The following is a 17,956-nucleotide window of genomic DNA, read 5'->3' as shown; positions in this document are numbered from 1 at the left end:
ACAGGCCTATCCTGGGCTTTGGGCTCTGCCCCAGGATAACCAGTGCAGGTCGCTGGGGGCTGGCCTTGCCCAGGGCGCACCAATCTAAAGAGGCTGAGGAGGCCAGAATGGCAGCAAGCTCACCTGCCGCCCCGCTGGCCAGTCTGCAGAGTCCCTGGGGCTCCTCCTGGTGGCCTGCACCAGAGCTGGGGCCCCATCCCAATGAAGCCCTGGTGTGGACATCAATAAAAGGATTTGCTTTTCAGTGACAGCATTGCAGATAAGGTGTTGGTTTGGCCATCTGGTTTCAAAACTGACTTAGAGACGGTCTCAGGTGAGCCAGCGCTCAGCCGAAGCCCAGAGAGGTTGGGTGCCATTTTTGGGAGCGTACCTCAAAGAGCAAACGTTTCTCAGGGCCTAAAAAGTATGTAGTGACCTGCTGACTTTTCATCTGAAAAGCTCGTTCCCCTCCCCTCATCTGTGAAATCCTCCTCTCTGCTCTGGGGCATCTAAACCAGGACAAACAAAACCTCTGACCGCCAGCGCCTCTCCTCCATTTCTCCCACTCCCTGTTCTCACTCAACCAGTTCCTCCACTCCAGGCTCTCACCCGCTCAGGTGTTTTCACTCTAACACAACCCTCCTGGCTTCCTTTTCCTTCTCTCGCACCTGGGTCCTTTGATGAGACCCTTGACCACAGCGCTGCGCAGCCCCCCTCCCCGGTCCTGCGTGCACCCCGCTGTCCGCGCGGTGTCTCCCGGCGCACGTGCTCCGCATTTGGTTACGCGCAGTCAAGTGCGGGGAAAACCAGGGTGGCGTTGAAGGGCTATCGTTTCTGGTCACAAGTTGCCCCCACCTGCCAGCAGTCCTCTTCCTGTCCCTTCCTTTCCAATAGTCGTGGCACGGATGACAACCCGACGCCATCAGGAGCACCCTGCGGTCGGGTGGTCGCGCGCAGACTTCGGCAGGCGCCGCGTCTCCGCGGGCAGCTCGCTTGGGAGGGGCGTCTAACACAGACTGGGCAGAGACCGGGAGAGCAGATGGGGACCGGACGGCCGAGCACCGGGAGATCCCCTGTGGGGACACCCAAGCTATCTGGGAGGACTGTGAGTGTCCTGGGCTCCCGCCCCCACCCCCTGTAGGTGGAAGCCGAGCAAAGGAAATACCATTTTGTTTCTATTCTTGTGAAACTATTCTTATCCCCTAGACGTGAGGCCTGGGGAACTCAGAAAACACACACCGTTTAAATAAGAGGCTCTTCACAAACTTGAAAAAAGAAAATGACCTTCATTCTCAGAAAAAAAGAAAAAACCCTCATATTCCATATGTTTTTAAGAGGAACAAACTGGTGAATTCGTCTCTACATTGGAAGTCAGAGAGTGACTGGGAATCTTTGTAAACTGGAACCTGTGAGTGAACATGGGGGTGAGGTATGGAAAAAGCCAATAATTGACATTTCTCTATTTAATAAAGCAGTAATGTTTTTATAATTGAAATACGAAATATGACTAACCTAGGCAGATCCCCATTACGTCCAGGACAGGCTAGATTCCTCAGGACAGTCTTCAAGGGCCATAAATATCTAGGCTAAGCTGCTTTGTCACCCATCACTGGCCACGTGCCCCAGGGCTCTGTGCTCCAGCACACTGGGGAAAGGCCATGACGTTTTCCGCCTCCCCACCTATAGAATCCTTCTCTCCTTTCCTGGGTTATCCTCCTCCAGCGCCCTGTTGTCAGCTGGTGTTAATGAGCTGAGTGTTTGTGTTCCCCCAAATTCACATGTTGGAGCCCTAACCCGCAATGTGATGGGATTTGAAGGTGGGGCCTTTGGGAGGTGACTAGGTTAGAGGAGGTCAGGAGGATGGGGCCCTCATGATGGGATTAGTGGCCTTATAAGAAGAATTCTGGGAGATCTGGCTCCCCATCCACACATGCATGGAGGAATGGCCGCATGAGCACACAGCGAGAAGGCACTGTCTGCAAGCCAGGAAGAGAGGCCTCACCAAGAGCTGGATCAGCTGGCACCTTGATCCAGGACTTCCCAGCCTCCAGAAATAAATATCTGTTGAAGCCACCCAGTTTGTGGGGTTTTATTATAGCAGCCCAAATGGACTAAGACAGCTGGCAAACACCTACTCAGCTTCTAGGATCCAGTTCCATTACTGCTCTTCCCCACAGCCTCCTCAGCACTTCCAGAAAAAGTTAGTCCTTCCCCTTCCGTGACGGCAGAGCACTCCGGCCCCAGCACTTCTGCAGCTCTCACCTGAGTGTATCAGCCCTATGGATTTGGGTCTGTCTGTCCCCTCAGGCTATGAGCCCACGGCAGGGATCAGGTCTTACTCATCTGTGTCCTCATTCCCCCACCCAGCCTACCACTATCCCCATCTCTGTGTCTGGTATGTAATAGTGACTTGATAAATTAGTCTTTCGAAGAAACAGTTTCTTTTTATGTCTCTGAATTTCTTGGTCATCATTAATATCATCACAGAGATAGCGTTCATTATCAAAAAGAATAGAAATTGGAAATATAACCATCATTAAATAGTATTTATATAGTGCCTATGGGCATAGGACCATAAGAGTTAAATGGAATGTAATTCACACATAATCCCTGGTATCAAGGACTTTGTAGTCTGGTCAGGGTGGCAAGACCCAGACCAAGTAGAACCATGGGATTTTGAGGTTGCAGGGGCACAGTTAGAGAAAATAAAACAACAACAAACCAGTGTCCAGTTGATTTTGAGTAGCAGGTACCTGCTCCAGGGCTGTCCCACACAAGGACCTCCTGCAGGATAGCTGTCTTCCCAGCATGGCTGCTGCAGGCCTGGGGGAGGGAGGCTCCCCGGGAACATCTGCAGACCTCGGGGAGTCCAAGACCGTCTCAACGTCAAAGCGGGGGGATGGCTCCCCACTCATTGGGTTACACTCTGGCAGAGGGCCCGCCGAAGTGTCACAAAGTTTAATGAAAGCTTTTGAGTCCTGTTCTCTGACCTCGGAGCCCAGACAGGAGTCCAGGGAGCTTGGCCGGGGATGGATTCAAATAAGGGCTGACTCGCAACCCTCAGAATCCCTGCTCCTCTCTGGCGAGGTTTTGTTCCTGGGTCAAGATAGTCACGCCACTTCTCGTTTCCTGACAGAATTCTTTCCAGAGAATTTCTTTATTCTCCTTTGTCAGTTCAGGTCTTCCAAGAAGCAGATGCTAAGAGCAGAGTAGACGTGCAAGAGATTTATTGGAGGAAACATTTGCGGTACAGAGGAGGAAGCAGGAGGGGCAAGGAGGGCCTTCACCCTGCCATCCCAGTGTGATGCCTGAGAGAGGAAAGAAGGAGGGAGGATTGGGCAGGAAGAGCCTCAGAACTCAGAGCAATCCTGAGGGTCCCAGTGGGGCCAAGAGGGAGTTGCTGAGTCAAGCTGCCCAGATGAGGACTCCCCTGGAGGGCAGGAACGGCCTGGCCCTGGTCCCCCTCCAGGCAGCCCAAAGAAGTGTGGCCTGGAGTGACTGCCATGGTGGACCCAAAAGGGCAGCACCTGGAGGCTGTCAGCCAGCTGTACCCCCTACAGAAGGTTCTCCTGGAGGAAGTTTTGAGCGGGGCACCTCCATGGCTGCCACACCCTTGCAAAGAGAATTTTGTGGGATTACTTCCTGAGCTGTGTCCAATTCCCAGCAGTGAACACAACTTGACTTCCTTCCCAGGAGGAAGCAGGCCCGCGTGCAAGCAGGCCTCTGCCAGCTTTGGCCCCCAGCTTAGCAAGCACGCCTTGGCGTGCCTGAACCCTAGCACTGGAAAGCAGTAAGGGATCATTCAACTGCAAACAACGGGTAGCAGGTATGAAGTTCACAATCACAGGTGTGCAAAGATAAATTTAGTTATTTCTTAGGCATTAAATATTTTCTCTGTCAGTTCACGATCTCTATGCCAGTTTGGGGTCATCTTACTTAATTCAGGATATTCCCTGGGGCTCACACATGTTCCACATCTTCTCATTGTGGCACTGGAGGAGGATGGCATGTCGGTCCATCGCCTTGCTCTGGTTTCACTGGAGATGTTCTCAGACCAGCGGACCTGGGGTCATCAACCTCTGTCTTAGCTGCCTCTCCTGCTGCTGCCCAAGGTCTGTGGCTCCTATCATCCACCTCACAGCCACTACTACAGTTACCAGTCATGAACCCAAGGCCGTTTCTGATCTGTCTTCCTTCTCTCTACCTCTTGCAAGTTACCTTCTGCATCATGTTGGGTATGCAGCCAGTCTCAGGAAGGGACCATGACCTTAGGCAAAGCAGCTCTCTCCAGCTGTATCATTTCCGGAAGACAGCTGACAGCTGAAGACTGTCTGCTGGTTACACTTCTAGCAGCTGGACGAATAAATCCTTCCTTCCTGAAAGGGACTCGGAAGGGATATCCCCAGTGTGAGTATACTTGTGTGCAAATATTGTGAGAGCATTGACCACTCTGATCTTCCTCACATCCTAGGAGGATGTGAAAGTAATGCAATATGAAATTAATATTAATGTTAATTTTGTGTGTGTGTGAGGAAGATGAGCCCTGAGCTAACATCTGTTGCCAATCTTCCTCTTTTGGCTCGAGCAAGATTGTCGCTGAGCTAACATCTGTGCCAGCCTTCCTCTATTTTATGTGGAATGCCACCACAGCATGGCTTGACGAGAGGTGCTAGGTCCACACCTGGGATCTGAACCTGTGAACCCTGGACCACCGAAGCAGAGCATATGAACTTAACCACTACGCCACTTGGCTGGCCCTCACTGTTAATTCTGACTTTCAGTTCAATTCCTCTCCCTTAAGGGAGTATGTTCATGTTAAAGTGACCGTTCACTCATCCAAGACTATTTACTGTCATGGGAGATTTCCCAAGCCTTTCCTGCCTGCTTTCACTTTCTTTTCTGCTGCCCCCTTCTTGTTGACACTTCTGCCACAGGCTGTCAGGAGAAATCAAGAGCACTGAAATGCAAACCAGTCCATGGCCAGCTCTGGTCAAAGGCTCAACCTATGGGAATCGGCAGCTGCGGTATTGGCTAAATTGGTTTGGAAGGATTTCCAATAGCCTCTTTTTCCTGTTTCCTTGGATGAAACCTAGCATTGTCTACATGCATAGTTACAGCATCTGCTCAGGGTGTTTTCCCAGCATTGCTGCTACGGAAGCATGAAGAGTCTCCCGTGATAGCTCCTTTGTCACATACCTCCCACTCTGACCATAAACACCCCCAAAAGAGAATTTATATATTTGGACAATGTAAAATCCAACATAGGATGCACACTGAGGTTCTTCGCTAATTCTCCAAGGAGTCCACGTAACAGGGCTAACCAATTCTCTGTTATGGTAACATACGGATGAGTCATAGCCCGGAGAATCTTCTAGGATCCCCTCAGAGCTGCAGAAGCGGGAAACAAGCCCGGCGAGGGCTCAGGGTCTCTTAACATAATGCTCCTCTTGTGTCAGACCCACGAGGGGCCATGCCTCTGTGACATTTCGGCTCTAGAAATGTTCTTCTCCGTTTCCAATCTCCGTCACAAACATGTGAACTCCTGAAACTCCCATAACTAGTGACTCGTTCCCCTTGGCTAGTAACAAGAGTCCTTCTCTCATTTTATCTTTGTTTAACATGGAGATTCCCTAGGTGTTGCTTGAAGTCATAGATTGTTAGAGCTAGAAGGAATCTTGAAGATAACCCAGTTCTGTGTGCCCATCAAACTGGGCACAGCAGTCATGGTGGAGCCTGGGGAGGCCACTGGATAAATGGCCATGGTTTGGAACAGTGGCTTTCCTGGACTCTGCAAAGGAAAATTTTCCTTCAACTGGAGTGTAATTTAAAACATCATTTTTATATTAAAACAAACAAGGATACAATGTGGTGCAGAATGCCAAATTTGAGTGAAGTTTTAAAAGAGATTGTGATATCTTGGCCGATTCTGGACAGCTACCAGTGTATGAATTCACTCACACTGGCTGTAGTGGGTACTCCATTGGAAAGTTTGGGAAGGCACTGCTTTAAAAAGAGCAAGCTTCTACATGCTCCAGCAATTCCGCTCTGGGTGTTAGGATTTTGACACCATTTATGATGTATGTGTTTTTTCCACACCACCAACCAATTAACTCAATTCTGACACTATCTACCTGAAGATAGCATCAGCTCCCACAGGTTAAGGGCTCGGTCCTACACCACTGCCCTCCACCCCCTGCTTCAGACATCAGTCGCAAGTCCAGGTTGTTACCTGTCCTTCTGACCTGTTGGCTATAGATTGGAGGTTCCCATGACCCCCTCATGGGTTACATTAATTTGCTAGAGCGGAGCACAGAACTCAGAGAAGCATTTTACTGACTCGATTGCTAGTGTTTTACAAAAGATAAAACTCAGGAACAGCCAGATGGAAGAGATGCACAGGGCAAAGTATTACGGGAAAGGGCTCAGAGCTTCCATGCCCTCTCTAGGTGCGCCATCGCCCCAGATCTCCAAGTGTTCACCAACCCAGAAGCTCTCTGAGCTCTGTCCTTTGGGGTTTTTATGGAGGCTTCATTACATAGGCATGAGTGATTAAATCATTGACCATTGGCGACTGAGTCAACCTCCAGCCTTTCTCCCTACCCCAGAGGTGAGAAGGGGGGAGCTGAAAGTTCCAATCCTCTAATCACATGGTTGGTTCCCCTGGCAACCAGTCCTCATCCTTTGATTACCTAGGGGCTTTCCAAAAGTCACCCCATTAACGTAACAAAAGACACCTTTATAGCTTTCTTCACTTAGGAAATTTTAAGGGTTTTAGGAGCTCTGTGCCTAGAACAGGAAGGAAGACTAAATACATATTTCTTATTATATGTCACAATATCACAGTATTTACCCGGAAGAATTGAAAACAGGGACTCAGATATTTATACACCCATGTTCATAGCAGCATTATTCACAACAGCCAAAAGGTGGAAGCAACCCAAGTGTCTATTGATGGATGAATACATAAACAAAATGTGGTATATATATATATACAATGGAATACTATTCGGCTGTAAAAGGAAGGAAATTCTGAGACCTGTTATAACATGGATGAACCTTGGGGACATTATGCTCTGTGAAATAAGCCAGTCACCAAAGGATCAACACTGGATGATCCCACTTATATGAGGTTCCTAGAGTAGTCAAATTCATAGAGACAGAAAGTAGAATGGTGATTGCCAGAGGCTGGAAGAGGGGAATGGGGAATTGGTGTTTAATAGGTACAGAGTCTCAGTTTTGCAAGAAGAAAAGAGTTCTGGAGATGGATAGGGGAGATGGTGGCACAGCAGTGTGAATATACTTAGCAGCCCTGAACTTTACATTTAGAAATGATTAAGATGGTAAATTTTATGTTATGTACATTTTTACCGAAAGTTTAAAAAGATGTGGGAACAGTCCAGACAGAAGTGGAATTTCAAGATCAGGTCATCCCACCCACTGTGTCCATTCACAGGTGATGGAAGCTGAGGTCACACAATAGCAGTATTTCCTGAGTGCCTGGTTAGTTAGTGCTGGAGCCCAGCCCAGGCTTTCTAAGCTCTGTGTCAGTGCTCTTTCCTCTAAACCCCACTATTTACCCCTTGTTCTTCACCCTGGTAGGAGGGATGCAGGTGACAAGGGTAGTCAGTTCAGGTAAATTTTGCAGTGTCACTTGTACCCCCTTTTGATTCCCACTGCCACTGTCCTAGTCCAGGTCTTTACCACCTGAATCACTGCCTCTTCCCTCTAATTGGTCTCCTTCACTCTCACAGAATGCATTCTGCACGCATCGCTACTAGGTAGCGCTAACCACGTCATTCCCCTGCCTCCAAATTGTCAATGGATTCCCATTTTCAAGAGCAGAAATGGCAAGAAGGTTTTGACTTAAATGCTACTCAATCAATTGGGAATGGGCCTGTCTCAGTTTGGGTCCTCCCAGAAGCAAATACCAAGACAGGATTAAAGGTGTAGGAGATTTGGAGGTGAAATACCCATGAAGGATAAAGGAGTGGGAGCAGGAGTAAGTGGGGAAGGCATTCAGACCACAGTGCAGGTCTGATACCTGTGAAAGGGGAGAGGGAACGAGGGTGGGACAGGAAGAGCCTCTGATTTCAAGCAGTCTTTAGCAAGGCCCAGCCAACTGGCGGGAAGTCCTTGGACCAAAGCTGCCCATGGGGAATCCCCCCAGGACAGGAATGGCCCAATTCTAGCAGCCCTGCCATGCTTAGTCATTGGCCAGGAGCAGCCAGAGCAATTGTGGCCGGGTGTGAACCCCAGGAAGGTCCATGAAGGATCCAAAGGTGCAGCTGCTAGAGAGTGTCAATCAGCTGTGCTCCGGGTGGAAGTTTCTCCTGAAGGCAGATCTGAACAGGTACCTCCTTGGCTGCCACGAGACACTCTGTATTTTCGTGTTTGTATGCTGAGAAGCATCTGAATTCTGAGGCCGTACTCAGGCCAGGAGAAAGTGGCACGATCAGTTCCTGGTATTTCCCTGGGTGTGTGTGGTGGAGGTAGGTGTAGGAGGGGGTTGAGTCCATGAGCAGTGTATCTGGCATCCCGTCTCTTAACCCATTAGATAGAGCCAAATTCTTTAGTCTGCCAAAGATCATCCATAACCTGGGTCCTGTGTCCGCAGAAATGCTATGTAGCCTTCAAAGCAAAAGCCACTTCCTTAAAACCTTCCTTTTGTTGTCTGTCTTTCCTCGAAGTCCCACACCCTCTGAGCTTTTCTTATTGTGCTGTATTACGTGCTGTAATTACATGCTGAGCATGCTGTACTATGCCTTGTATCTTCGACGTGCATGAGCTCTAGCTCCTCCTCTAGACAGCTCCTGTGGGCCAGCCGGCGCCATATTCCTCCTGGCAGTGCTGTTTTCATAATGGCCTATTCTGTTACCACATCGAAGGCATTGATGTAGGGTCTAGTCAAATTAAATTAACTTTCTCATAGCAATGAACTCATCAGATGGGAACATCGAGTTCAATGCCTGGGCTGATGCATGGGCCTCTTCCAGCCAAGAATACAGAGCGTTTCCTTATGTGTTCGTGCCACCAAGCAGTGAAAAGTTACGCTTTCCTCTTCCTCTGCATGTTGATCTGTAATTCCGATTCACTTCGGGGTTGGCTACAGCAAAGAGCGCCATGGTTCAGTAAGAACCGACCCTAGGAGAGCCACTTTACAGCTTAACACAACATAAAGACCAGTTAAGTGACTTTTAAAATAACATTTTAAGAAGCCCTAGCAAGACCTAAACAGTAGATATTCAACATCTCTTCAGGAATGAATAAAGCAAGGAATGTCAAAACTGGAGGATAAGGAGAGGGAGGGGTGGCAAGACTCTGAAGACGAAGTTCACTGCTCCACGGTTCTGCCCTGGGCCGGCGTTGGCCCCAGGATGGATCCCAGTTGTTGGATCCGAAAGCAACATTCTGTTAATTCATTTCCTCTTCCACAGATCACTTGCTCTTCTGCTGAGGTTTCTTACAAGATTCCATCTCCCTCTGCTCTCCGTCAACCATTTCCGTCATTGCCACGAAATAGATCACTCTAAAATGGGAATGCAGGAGACTCTTACTAACTGTGCAGAAATGGATATAAGGAACTAGCTAGTTGTTCTCCCTTTAAAAAAAGAAAAGAAAGAGAGGAATGAAAAAGAGCCAGAGCCACTTCAGGAAGAAATAAGCTATCTTCATGGAAGCATCAGATAGAATCTAGAAATAACATCCAAAGTGGAAATTTGATGACTGTCTTATTCAAAATATTTACTGTGACTGGAAATACACTGTCAGGATATCATAGAGCAGACAGTTGTGGGCTGAGGGAAAAATAGAGCTTCATGAACAGGAAAAAATATTTTTAAATGATATATTTTTAATAAAAATTGGGCGCACACGGTTTGTCATTGAGGGGTGGATGTTAGTTTGATCCAACTGCCCTCATTCGCTCCTGTGATGTACTTGGTGTTTCAAAGGATACTCATGGGGATGCCTGGCATCACTCCACAGACTCATGTACAAAAAAGGAGCACAGAGCGAATGCCCTGCCAGCACCCCACAGTGAGGAGCCCGAGGCGGGGGTCAGGGCTGCCTGGGATGTACCCATGGGATGGTCTGGGTTTCTCCTGCCCGTTTCTCAATGTGATAAACAGACAGCAGCCTCTGGGTTGCCACCTGCAAATGACTGATCCGCACCACCCTGCGATGATGTTAACAGAGCCCTGTCACATTCCATAGAGCAACCAAGCCCCCTGGAAAACTAAAGTGGGCTCCTGTGGTTTCTGCAACCCAGGAAGCCCAACAGGTGTGCTCCTCCAGCCTCAGGCTCACACTCACACTGCCCTCTCTGCTCCAGACGACCCCTGTTGTCACCTGCTTCACTTCCCCAGGGGTCAGCGCAGCAAAGGAACAGGAATTCAAGGATGTCGCCCAATTCTGTTGATGAGTGAGGCAGATGTGGCCCCCTAAGAACCATACTGTGCCCTTTGCTGTCACCCTGTGAGTTCCCCTTTTCTCAGGTACTGTCTGTTGGGCTCCCTTGATGCCAGGCAATGCCTCAAGGACCCAATGGGAGAGCTGGGCTAGTCCCTGACCTCAAAGGAAAACCTAGATGAGAGGGACAGAGACACAAGAGAAACAGAGAAAGAGAGAGGCCCAGAGAGAGACAGGGAGCTGGAATGCTCGGGCGACAGAGGGAGAAAGCTATAAAGAAGGGGAAGGAGGAAGAGAGAAGTAGAAGGAAGCGGGGCAAGAGAGATGGACAGGATTTTTTCCCTTTTTCTCTCTGGTGGCTTGAAAGTTCCTTTAAAATGATGACTCATTCTCCTCTTCTCTGAGAGCAGCTGCTGTGATTAATCAGCCATGAGCACTTGCAATGTCAGTGGTGAGTCCTGGGCTCTGCTGGCCCTGAGGAGAATCCTCCGAAGCAGGTGGGAAGAACAGGCTGCTTGTGTCTCACTGGGCGAGTGGGTGGCCCCTGACGTCCACTGTATACTTAGTCACCTCTTCTTGTCAGCAGGTGACAGGCCTGGGGACTAGCAGCCACAATGCACACAGTTAGGAAAACGTTAAGGAGGAGGTCTCCCCTCAAAGGCAAACCCACCACTCCCAGCCGACCCAGCGTTCTCATTACAAGTCACACAGCCCCTCCCTGGGGCTCCAGTACCCAGAATCCCATGACTGAAATACAGGACGGTGACTGAAGACATCGAGAAGGAAGCAATCCTCCCATCTACAGTCAAAAGTGGAGGCAAGGTCCCGATGGAAGATTTGATCTTGCATAGATAGACCAAGGTTTGAATATTCACTCATCTGCTTCTGGTGTGACCTTGTATGACAAGTCACTCAGCCTCTTGTGACATCTGTGTGAAGAATGATAACGCCTATGTAATAGGGTTGCTGTGAGAATTAAGCTGCTTTGAAATTATCAGTGGAACCCATTAGTGCAAGACTGCTTTATCTGGTGGCTAAAAATGACCAAGACCAAGCTCTGAGGGGCTGGGCTGCAGCATATTTGAATGCTGGGGGGCTCTGCAGAGCGGTCAGAAGCTGATGCCCCTGACTAGGGAGATGGTGTGTTCAAGGTGCTAAACCAGAAAGACACCTGGAAGCTGACATAGATTTCTACAGCCAAAAAGGGAGGACTCTGCAGCTTTCTCTGGAAGCCAATTTGTAAAAGGACAGATTCTTGGAATGACCACTGCCTGGTTTACCTGCTTACAACAAGCTCGGTTTGAGGAGCAGTCTGATGACGATCAGTAGACTTTAGTTCCTCTCTGCATATGGCCAACACTTCAGAGCTTCGCCTGGGAAGCCCTCAGGGTTTACTGATTTCTCGCTGATCCTTCGTGAAGGTATTTTCTGTTTTGCTGATATTTTAGCATTTTAAGGACTCTTTTGCCAATTTTACTGAAGTTACTAACCTATAAAAAAATTTTAGCTTTTTATAAAATTTCTAGCAATAAATTTGGAATGTCTTCAATAGATTTGGCAATTTCTAATAGGTTTAGTTGACTCGGTCTTATTTCAAGGATTGTCCGTTTGCTGCCTCAGCTCTGCACTGCTGTGGCTGGAGGGTGTGCAGCTGGAAGGAGGCCTGGAGCTCAGGGAAAGGGGGCCAGGAGCAGGGAGATGGAGAGGAGAATAGTGCAAGACACAGCCAGGCTGCTGATCCCACAGACAGGAGAGGGTCTGAGAACAGAGAGACTGAGAGGCAGAGAGAGGTCAGAGAGAGGGCAGCGAGGCTATGGCTGAAGATCCGAGGGAGGGGGAGACTGTGCCTGTGCGAGCCAGCCTCCAGCGAGTTCCACCTCCAATGTCACCTCTGCCCCGTGTTGTCCTCTCTCACGTTGGATACAGATGGCCTGTGTCCCCAAGAAGATGTTGCAGCAATGACACTGCAGTTTCTACCTGCTCTCTCTTGGATCACTCGCTCTAGAACAGCCAGATGCCATGTTATGGGACACCTGAATGGCCCTGGGGAGAGGTGCACATGGCGAGAACTGAGGCCTCCTGCCTACAGCCATCTGAGTGAAGATTTGGGTCGGATCTCAGCCTATTGATAGTGGTGCTATCAGCTAGAAAGGCCTGGGCCACCCCCCTGGGCCCACACTACTTTAGGGAACCCCCCAGAGTTTCCCCAACTGGAGGCAGTGTTGTGGCTGGCCTGATCCTTGTGGTTCTTATGATTGCAAGAGACACTTCAGCAACAACCTTCAGGGAACTTTGGAAAAACAAGGCTTACTGCTCACAGGTCCTGGTGGGTGCGTGGCATGCCTGGGTCACACAGCAAAGTTGTGGGGACAGACAGCACAGACCTGGGCTTCTGCCTTTATTGGAGTCAAGAGTGGGGAGCTTGGGGTTTCACAGGTTCATTCTTTATGGGTGAATTTAAAACATGAGAGCAGGATTAAAGCACAGGAAGGGAAAAGCCAGATCACTCGAGCGGTCAGTTATCTCTGTTACTCAGGGCTGTCTAAAGGGGGAACTTCATGGGTGGGTGGCCTGGCTCTTTATCTAGTCATGTGCTTGGCAATGTGCTTATTCAAGGAGGATCTCTAAAATGAATGCCTCGGCAACCAAAAGCTTGATGTCAGGCACTTAGGCTACAGTCAAAAAGCTAAGTATCAGGCGCTTCCCCTAGGTGAGCCGTCTGGGAAGTAGATACCCCAGCTCCAGTCCTCAGATGACAAGTTATCTTGTCTATAACCTTCAAAGAAACCCCAAGCCAAAATCACCCAGCTAATCCACCCTGAGTTCCTGCCCCACAGGGACAGTGTGAGATAATAAATGGCTATTGTTATTGTAAGCTGTTACCTTTTGGGGTAAGTGGTTATATAGAAAGACAGAGGAGAAGGTAGGAGAGCAGACAAAAGGGAGACTGAGGAGCAAAGGAGAATTTGAGGGCCCCAGATCCCAGGTATCCTGACTCCCCATGGCGCTCTTGGGCCAAAGCACCCATAATGAACTGCTGTAGCTTCATAGCAGTCGAAAAGAACTTGTATTACATAAGTTGGGAAATTTGACTAATTGGTCATTATGGAAATTATCCTTTGCTGAATTGACTTTCAGTGAATTGGTTTTCTATGAATAACCTAGAGTAGAATACCTACAGTGTCTTTATACTTTGGAATCATAGAACCAGGATTTTGGAAAGCATTTGAATTGAGAAATGTTAAGTTGGGCTTGATGAACAAGTATTAAGGTAGTGAGGAGCTGAGATAAATTTTGGGAGATGTGTATCATTTCTCTCTCAATCTCTCTCTGTCTCTCCTTCTCTTCCTTTCCCCTTCCTTTCCCTCCTTCTCCTTCTTCTCTCTTTCTTCATGTATCTGGGTCATTGTAAAACAAATGTAATGAATTCCCTATCCATTACACTTTCTAATTTCTGGTAATCTGTGGTTACGTTTGGGAATAAATTTACCTCTATGGGATGATGATAAGAATGTAATTTACAGATAGACTGAAAAGAGAAATTGGGTTCATAAATAATGTCTCCACAGGTCCTTAAAAGATGACAGTGCCACTTTCACAAAAATGTGGAAGCCGACTTCCCCTTGTAAATACCCAGTGATTGCCAGCAAGCAGGCCACTGCAACTGGAGGTTTCTGCGGAACACAGTTTGAAAACCCCTGCTTCACCCACCGAAGATGAGGAAGATGGTGTTTCCTATACGCCTTGTGCCACCCTTGGGGCTGATGGTGAAAACACGACCTCCTTAATCCTCATGACCGTCTTCTTAGGAGGGTGTTACTGACCCCATTTTAGACGTGGGGAAATTCCTGCTGAGGGACGTCAAGTAAATTGCCACAAGTCACCCAGCAAGTGAGAAGTGGGACTATGACTTGCACCCTGTCTTCTGTGGCTCATGGTAGGCCATGTGAGGTCTGGAGCGTCTTGGGGGCAACGCTCTCCCCCATCAGTAAAGTCCTTGTGAAGCATGTGCAGGGTGGCTGCCAGGAGCACGGCTGACCCCTGCGGGCCTGGGAATGTCTAGGGAGGAAGAGCAGCTGAGCTCAGAGCTGCGCTAAAGCAGGAGGAAAGTGTATGAGCTTCAAGATTCTGCTTAGGTATCAGCTCTGAGAAGTCTTCCCTAAAACCACAGGCTGGGCCCAGTGCCTCATTCCGGCCCCAGTGGCTCTCTTAGCATTTGCCACCTCATTTTGAAATTCTCTCTGTTTCTGTCTTCCACTCTGAGCCCCAGCTCCTTGAGAGCAAGGCCATGACTCAGTCTTCCTGGGACCTCCACCCAGCACCGAGCCCAGGGCTGACATGAGGAAGGCGCTCACTAAATGATATGGAGCTGAACTGGGCTGAAGCAGGGCTGAGAGGAGCTAACTCACGGGTCCAGAATGGGAGCACAGAGCTGCCAGAATTGAGGGCAACCGTGGCTGCCCCAGCGAGGCGTCCAGCAGGGGCTCCAGCAGGCCCGAGGGTGAGCCAGGGAAGGCGAGGGGCAAGTGGCGGCTCTGTGTCATGGGTCCTGGGGAACCAGTGTGCACACTGGGAGTGTTTAAAATCCACACCCATGTACCTGTAGTGAGTCAGACTGAGCCTCCTGGAGGCCCCTCCCGATAATGAAAGAGTCACCTGGGGCGCCCTGGTTCATGAAATCACAGAGGCCCCTGACTTAAAACTGCTTCTAATAAAATGCTACCAGGGTTTTCAGCTCTTGAATGCCAATAAAAGGGCGTCTGTGCTGCAAAATGCACACCTGGTGTTTGATATCCCGTCTCTGGCTGCCTGTTAACCAGCCAGAGCCAGGCAGCGCATCCCGACATTGACAGGTGCAAAGACTTATAGAAAGTGCCGCCTCCCAAGGCTTATGATCTGATTACAGGGAGAAGACAATGGACAGAACAGGAATAGAGGATTGGATTCAGTTCCTTCTTCCTTCCCCTCTCTCTCACCTTTCTATTGCTTTCTTCCCTAGATGCCTTCCTAACTTCCTTGCTTTCCTCCTCCTACCTGTCCTCCTTCTTTTCTCATCTCGGGTACAAATTTTCTGTGTAGTCATTCTCCTCATTTCATAGCATACCATCTTCACGAGTCCCTGAGTTTTTATTGTGTTGTATTATATTTATAATATATTTTGTATGTCTTCCCTCCCCAAGAAGGGACCTATTCTAATGTGCTTAATATATTTTCTTAGGTAACGATGATCCCTGAAAAATATTTAGGATTATTCTACACGTCAAGTGGTGTTATAGGTATAATTTCCTTTCATTAAATACACCAGTCTTAACTGCACAGTTTGATGCAATCTTGATAAATGTATACATAAGTATAACCACCAGCTCAATCAAGATATGGATTTCATCTCCCCAAAAAGTTTCCTCATGTGCCTGTTGAGATTTCTACACCTGCATTAGTTTTGCCTGTTGTTGAAGTGGAATCCTACGGTGTGTAGTCTTTAATGTCTGGCTTCCTTTACTCAACAGGAAGTTTTCAAGAGTCATCCATGTGGTTCATTCCTTTTGTTGCTGAGCAGTATTGCATAGAATGAGTGAGTATACTTTATCCACTCATCAGTTGATGAACAGCTGGGTTGGCTCCACTTTTTGACTATTATGAATAAAGCCTCTATGACAATTTGTGCATAAATCTTTATGTGGACATACATTTTCATTTCTTTTGGGAAAACACCCAGGAGTGGAATTGCTGAGTCATTGGGAAGTTTATGTTTAATTTTATAAGAAACAGGGAAACTGCTTTCCAAACAGTCTGTGCTGTTGTACACTGCCACCAGGGATGTACAACCACTCTATTCTTGCAGGTGTGTAAGAACTTCCCATTGTTGGGGCCAGCCCTATGGCCTAGTGGTTAAGTTTGGCGTGCTACACTTCAGTGGCCTGGGTTTGGTTCCCAGGTGCTAACCTACACAGCTCATTGGTGGCCATGTTGTGGTGGCAACCCACATGCAAAATAGAGGAAGATTGGCACAGATGTAAGCTCAAGGTGAATATTCCTCAGCAAAAAAAAAATAAGAAAAAAAATCTCACTGTAGTTTTAAATGGCATTTCCCTAATAACTTATGATACTGGGTATCTTTTCATGTACTGATTGGCCATTTGCATGCCTTGTTTTATAAAGAATCTAGATCTTTTGTACATTTAAAAAATTGGGTTATTTCTATTTTTTTGTTGATTTTTAGGAGTTCTTTACATATTTTAGATATGGATACTATAAATATTTTCTCCTAGTCTGTAGCTTGCCTTTTCATGTTCTTAATGGCATCTTTTAATAAGCAGATATTTTATTTTAATGAAGTCAATTGTATAAGAGTTTTTTGTTTTATTTTGTTTTGTTTTATGGTTGGTGCTTTTTCTGTACTACCTAAGAAATCTTTGCTTACATTCTCCTAAGTTCATGAAGACATTCTCCTATATTTTCTTCTGGAAGATTTATAGTTTAAACTTTTGTGTTTAAATCTATGACCCATCTCTACTTAGTTTTTACGTGCAATATGAGGCGAGGACTGAGGCTCATTTTTCTTTCCATACCTGTACCGTTTGTTGAAAAGACTTTCCTTTCCTCCACTGAATTTCCTGAAGCTTGTGTTTATAATTTACATAAATAGTATTGTGCTACAATTTCCATTGTGTTTCTTAATTTTTCACTTAACACAATGTTTGTAAGATCTATCCACATTGCTATATTCAGTTGTTTATTTATCCATTTATTCAGATTTAATCATTCAACAAATAGTGATACAGTGGAGAAGAAAACAGAAGATGTCCCTATTCTCATGAAGTTTATAATCTAGTGAGGATATTGACCAAAATATGTATATACATTACACACACACACACACACACACACACATACAGGCAGTGATAAGAGCTGTAAGGAAAAATAAAGTAAGATAAACAGAAAGAGATTTAACAGGCTATTCAAGCAGGGTAATGGGTCAGGAAACCTCTCTCCAGGACTTGACATTTGAGCAAAGGGCTGAATGAAGTGAGGGAGGGAGCCACGGCTTTATCTGGTCTTGAGTTAAGCAAATGCTTCTGGAAAAGCTAAAAGATCAGAGTGAACAGAGAGCAGGGTGTGCAGCGCTGAAGGACAGGAAATTAGGTCAAGGACCACTTCATGTAGGACCCTAAAGGCCAAGAGAAAGACATTGGGTTTAATTTTAAGAATGCTAGTAATCCACTGGAGGGTTGGTTTGTTTTTTATAGATATTATTTTTAAAGTAGTTTAAGATTCACAACAATTGAGCAAAAAATATTCAGCAGAAAAATATAGAGAGTTCCCACATACCCTCTGCCCCTACACATGCAAGGCCTCCGCCACTGTCAACATCCCAGACTAGAGCAGTCCAGGGGTAGGGCCAGGGGGTATATGGGAATTCTCTGTCAATGATCAGTTGACTATACTTATGTGGGTCTACTTCTGAGCTCTCTATCCTGTTCCATTGACCTCCTTGTCTATTCTTTTACCAATACCACACTATCTTGATTACTGTAGCTTCAAAGTAATCTTGAAATTGGGTCGTGTCAGT

The 17,956-nt window shown here is 47.3% G+C and overlaps 1 long non-coding RNA gene across 1 annotated transcript; it reads left to right on the top strand.

Moving 5' to 3' along the window:
- The first annotated feature begins 11,004 nt into the window (after nt 1-11,004).
- Nucleotides 11,005-16,044, top strand: LOC139077391 (uncharacterized). Its single transcript, XR_011529887.1, has 2 exons — nt 11,005-11,807; nt 13,956-16,044. It is a non-coding gene; the product is annotated as an uncharacterized lncRNA (long non-coding RNA).
- Nucleotides 16,045-17,956: the final 1,912 nt, after the last annotated feature.

This window comes from Equus przewalskii, chromosome 19, assembly GCF_037783145.1.
Source record: "Equus przewalskii isolate Varuska chromosome 19, EquPr2, whole genome shotgun sequence".
Classification (NCBI taxonomy): domain Eukaryota; kingdom Metazoa; phylum Chordata; class Mammalia; order Perissodactyla; family Equidae; genus Equus; species Equus przewalskii.
The sequence above is the reverse complement of the archived record's forward strand: the minus strand, read 5'-3'. Positions and strand labels throughout refer to the sequence as shown.